The sequence below is a fragment of the Squalius cephalus genome (assembly GCF_949319135.1).
Source record: "Squalius cephalus genome assembly, chromosome: 6".
NCBI lineage: Eukaryota > Metazoa > Chordata > Actinopteri > Cypriniformes > Leuciscidae > Squalius > Squalius cephalus.
Window position 1 is genome coordinate 9,512,811 of NC_137127.1, and position 6,000 is coordinate 9,518,810.

Here is a 6,000-nt window from a genome sequence, read left to right on the forward strand (position 1 = left end):
AGTATTTTTGGAACAAAAATACTCCTTCAAACGTACAACTTAGTTTTTGAAACTTTGTCCATGTTTAGCATGGGAATCCAACTCTTTACCAGTGTAAAAAACTCAGTATGCATGAAATAGCATTTCACCCCCCCTTTAATATTTTTGTGGAGCCTGCGATACATTTTTCAGGATTCTTTTATGAAGGTTTTTTTTTTTTTTTTTAACAATGTAAAAGTACTTACTGTCAGTTTCGTTCAATTTAATGTATCCTTGCTGAATGAAAGTATTTTCCTTTCCTTCTCACTGACCCCAAACTTTTGAACGACAGTGTATTTCAATGCTTATCTGCTTAGTTGGATGCTCCACTATAAGGCCACAGCTGCTCCCATGGCCATTTTTAGAAAAAGAATCCAAACTTGTTATTGTGAACATCTTGTACTGTGCGCACTTGTCTTGTGCACTTGTACAGAGGTCAGAAAATAACATGACCTCTCTTTTTATGGCAAACACAAGTGCACCTGTTTCTCTCTCTAAAGGCAGTCAGTAATGAAATAGCAATTGTTAAAGCTGTTCTTGAGCTCAAGGTCCACTCGTTTGATGTCCACACTTGAATGATCTGTTTTGGATTCCAGTGTTGATTACGCTGCTTGGATCACAATAACCACGTTGATGGCAAGACAATGAGTTGTATGGTAATTTTAAATAAAGTGTAGGAAGAATAAAGGACTGTGAGGGTGAGCTGAGAGCCTGTGTTTTTAAATGTGGAGGACACAAGCTTAGGGGATACATGTGCTTTGTTAGGCAACAGACGGAGGATGGCACTTCAAACACACGGGCGATGTGCTTTAGGGAAAGCGTACACACACACAAACCCAGTACAGACAAACAAAAAGAGCACTTCACATGCTTGCATCAGTCGTATGATCTCATACTGTCTGATTATACAGACGTATAGGTACATTTGCAATAAATAAAAATAAGGTATTGAAAGGAATTATTAAGTCTATAGCAATTAAATAACAATGTAGAATATACCCTTCTCCAGCAGACTAGCACTGAGAGCCCATGTAAAGCAAAAGCATTAAAGGTTAAAAGCATGCCGCCTTTCAGCTTCCCAGATATTAGATATTAGAGCAAAATGGAATGGAATGGGGTGGGGGGTGGATGAATTTGAAAAGGCCTTCTAGAAGGAATAAAAACTTAGAAGACTATTTCCAAGCAGGAGTTTTTTTAGGCGTGTGGCAGAGAAATATTTAAAATATGAGATCAACTCTCATAACCTAAAAAACAAGGAAGTGACATTAAATATTAAACTGCTGACAGACAAACAAGAAGGGCATTCAATGCTTCCAACAAACCAACCAAGTGATTGCACACAAATGACAAAATAATTTGCAGTTGTTTAAAAGTAGCCATTTTATAATCATTTTTTCATTAAAAAAAAAACGTATTTGATCTTTTTTTTTTTTTTTTTTTAAACAGCACTGAGCAAACTATTGTGTGGAAAGCTGCATGACTTATTCATTAGGCTGTTTTTGTCAAAGTAAGTTAGATGTGATTTCTGTCTACCTTCTGTTCCACACTGATTTAGCCACACGTTGACAAACGCAAGGGGCGGACAGGCTGTGGGGGTGTTTATCGTCATGGCGATGGACAAGGTTACTTTAGTCACGGATTGTGTGCAGGTTGAGAAAACCCCATGTGACATTCTTCTACATGGAGTGACTTGAATGTCAGACGAAGCCTACTTTATGAGGGAATGTAAGTTGCATTTTGTGATTGATAGCACAGGTGTAAGAAGACTTCTAGTGTAGGCTACTGATCAAGGGAGACGTTTCTGGTAGCCTAATATTTGAACGATAAAAATTTAAATATTTGTAGCCAACTTAAGCCACTACACAGGGGTGCATTTCCCGAAAGCATCGTCAGCCAATATGGTCGCAAATTCCGTCATTATCAGGGGTGCGTTTCCCAAAAGCATCGTTAGGCAAATATGGTCGCAAGTTCCGTCGTTATTATTGAACTAAGACTCGGTGTTTCCCGAAATCATATTTCCAACGCACACTGGCAAACAGCATCGCGAATTTGTGTGGTTGGAATGACAGCTATCGACCTGTTCTGTGGTTATAGAAGCATCGTTTCTTGTTTGTATGATAATCCTTTTCTTGAGCAAAATAAGCACGCTGACATTCAGTAGGCTATCTATATATTTTATTTCGAATAGCCAAATTATACAAATGTAATTTTCATCTTTTAATTTGTCGAGATTTAAAGCACCGTTTGAAGACTGTGGATGTGCGTGCGCACTTGCTCTAGTTGCATACTTAGCCTAAGTAAAAACGAGCTTACGATTGAATCTGGAAATAAAGCAAAATATTTTATAATTTATAGCTAAACATCTAGCATTAATTCGATCTCAAATGGATTCATTAAAATAAGTTATATTACTCATTGACATCATAGCCAACGTGGTTGAACAAACAACAAATTTTTGATGATAGCCTACGGTTTCGGGAAACAGTCGTGACGAGCAAGTTGATTTCTTCAACGATGCTTCGTACTATGGTTAAGCAGCAAGTTACGTCGTTCCAGAAGCGAACACTAAACACTAAAAACACTTTAAACTGCACAGTGCATAGTGAAAAGTTGCCATGTGAAAGTATCCATGGAAACAAGTCTAACCTATTTCCTCTTTTTTTCACATTTTATCTTTCAAATTGGAACATTTTGCTGCTCCTGACAAAATAAATCATAATCAAATTCCTTTAGAGAAGAAGCTAATTTTTTTTTTTGATCAACTCATAAAGAATGAATTGAGCAAATAAAATGACTCACTTAAATCATTACTAATGTTAATTATTAAATTAGCCTATAAAAACAATGCACGTATTATAATATTCATACTAAATATATTCATATGCCACAATTAATTTTTAATCAGCAAAGAAAATTAATCTTGCGAAGCAGTGTGGGAAAAAAATGGGTTTAGTGAATGAGGACACCCCTTTGAGAGATGATGAAAATATCAGAACAAGTCAAGTGAGAGTATAGTGCATTGAGGAAGCTTGCTGGAGAGCTTCAGGGTTTAGAGTTGTGTGTAACTAAAGGCAGTCACATGCCAGACTGGCTCTATGAATTAAACATGGCAGAAACACTGGCACAAAGACAGCTGCATGCCCGTGGAGTGGTGATAACCACGTTTTGAGTAGGAGAACGACCTCCAGAGCCCTTTAGCAGAGCCAGACAGAGGAAAACATCCATCAGAGGCAGAAAGGCTTCATGACAGCACATCAGCAGCTCCTGTTGAGCATTTCCTTCTGACCGAGTCTATAAAGGTGTATAGCTGATTGAATTATATAAAAATAAATCAGTGATATACTTATGATAAAAATAAATTGTCCAAAACTTGTGAACTACTAAAATTGTTTATTAGTCAACGTTTTTATTTATAATAATTTCAGATGTCAGTCAATTTCATTTTTAAAATAGGCTAATTTAGTGCGGTGGAGTGTAAATGAGTTTGTCACACCTTTATGCATGTGCATAAATACACTGTATATACATTATGCATGCACAATTGATGAACTTTACAGTTATTGACCTGAATCAACACTGAACTGCTGTATAAAGGCACTATTGGCTTGTTAGAGCTGCTTTACAGCAGAATTTAAATTTGTTACAATTGTGAATCTATTGTATAAAGCGCTATAAATAAAGGTGATGACTTTATGTATATTCTGTATATATTTACAAAATAAACAGAAATGCAAGGTTAAAAATTTTATTTGTTTCTCAAAACATTGAGTTTTGATTTCTAAGTGAGCAAATTATGCATGTTTTCACGCATGATGGTAATCGGAAAATGAATGTGGCATTTGAATGGCAGTGTTTCCCAAATTAAACAAAAAAGATGTTAGTTTTGAGTGATGTGTCTAATGTAGGGAAAACAATTTCTTAAGCAATTACAAAATCTTAAGCATATAATGTGCTTGCAGTTTTGCGTTTTGCAGGCTTGGTCTGAAGATTAAGTCATGAGTGAATGGTTTTGTGGGTCTCAAGTACCACTTTTAGTATATAAACAATTTTTAAAAAAACGTAATATCACTTTATTGTTGCAGTGTTGTTCATCTTTTTGCTAGGCCAATTATTTTGTATATTGTAATAGACTATTTTTGTGAAAGCCTTAATATAATGATTTCAGATTAAATTATTTTATAATTTTATGTTAAAAAAAATGCGTTTTAATGCAAAATATTATTTGAAAATAGTTCAAAATGATTATTTCCCAACTAGAACTGAATTTCCTGCACTGCTCTGTTTCTTTATGCTTGTCAGTCTTGGCTGAATGTTTTTATTTGTTTATTTATTTATGGATGAAACTCACTTGGAAATAGAATTAGACCTTACAAATTATTATGAAATTTTATGCAGTTAGTTTAGCAAGTAAAGTTCTGTCTTATATTAAGAAGTCCTTCCCATTTTTATATTATATTCTATTTTGTTCTGTAGCCTATATGTATAGTGATAAATATTTTAGTGATATAGGCTATAGATTATATTGTGATAATCCAAGTTAGGACTGAATAATCTGTACATGCGCACAAAGTGATAAAAAAATCGTTGACAGTGCACTGTTGCAAAGACTTAAAGTGCCCCTATGCTATTTTACAACAGGTTTACATGGTAAAAAAATGTACTCATAATATACATTGCACATCACCACTTTTATCAATGATTCTCAAACGACTCCATGGATGAATCAATCTCTAAATCTTTTCCACTAGCTATATCTGCTCTGATTGGTCAGACAGCTCAGTCTGTTGTGATTGGTCTACTGCGTGTCGGAAACAAAAACACCCATTGTCATAAATTAACTTCAGCTCCATCTGGAGGCTTCCTATAGCTCAGCAGCGATTGTACACCGTAAACTAAAGACAGTAACGAACGATGACATCGATTTTACCATATCAATCTGAGCGCAAGTCCGAAGGCGAAGATGAAACATTGGAAGAACTAGTTATTAAACCTGAACCTCCATCGCAAGGACGACTTGAGCAGGACGTTTCACAGTGATACACTACTCAGTTTGAGGTACATTATGAGATGTTTCAACTGTAATTCCTCACCATCAGCATTAACAAGAGTCTGTCCATCAACAAACCCATGTGTATATTTCCAGTTTTTTGCGGTCCACATGCGGGAACTGTATCGATAACGGTGCATACGTTAGCCGAGCTCAACTGGAATGACTGATGTAACACACGTTGGTAAAACAAAACTTGCTCCATCCTTTATTTTTACTCAAAGTAGTAAGAATGACAGACAATCTGCATTAATAGATGCCGTTTTAAGAAATAGTGGTTCAACTTCGCAGCTGATTAGCAGAAGTATAGTAAGACAGTAATAACGTGAGTTATTCAGTTAGCAGGAGACCTACAAAATATAAAACACAAAACGAAGTATTTTGAACACCCGGTAGAAAATATATACATCAATAATTACTCATACTTACAGGTTGTGATTCTAAACAAGTTGGTCTAAATAAACTGGGTACAGACCCATCTTTCTAGAGCAAGCGTTTTGCGAATCCTGCGTTGAGGTTGAACTCCGAGATTTGAGAAGCAGTCGTCAGTAAAATGAAGGGAACTCAGGAAAAGTTGACCAGTATCTCTGGTAAAGATTCATTTTAACCACTGATTATTCACAGCCTCATCTTTTGGAAGTGAAAATAAACCGAATTTACTTTCACAGTGTAGAGCACAGCGTCTTGACGGCATGATATCCATACGAACGAGCTAAAATGTCCTGTCCACGCAGAATGTAGGCGGGCATTATGCAAATGTTGTAAGTTGTGACGTGAACTTAACAAAAATAGATTCGAATTCCAAACGACTCGTTTGAGCGGGACGTTTCTCAGTCATACACTACTCAGTTTGAGGTACATTATGAGATGTTTCAACTGTAATTCCTCACCATCAGCATTAACAAGAGTCTGTCCATCAACAAACCTCTTAATGC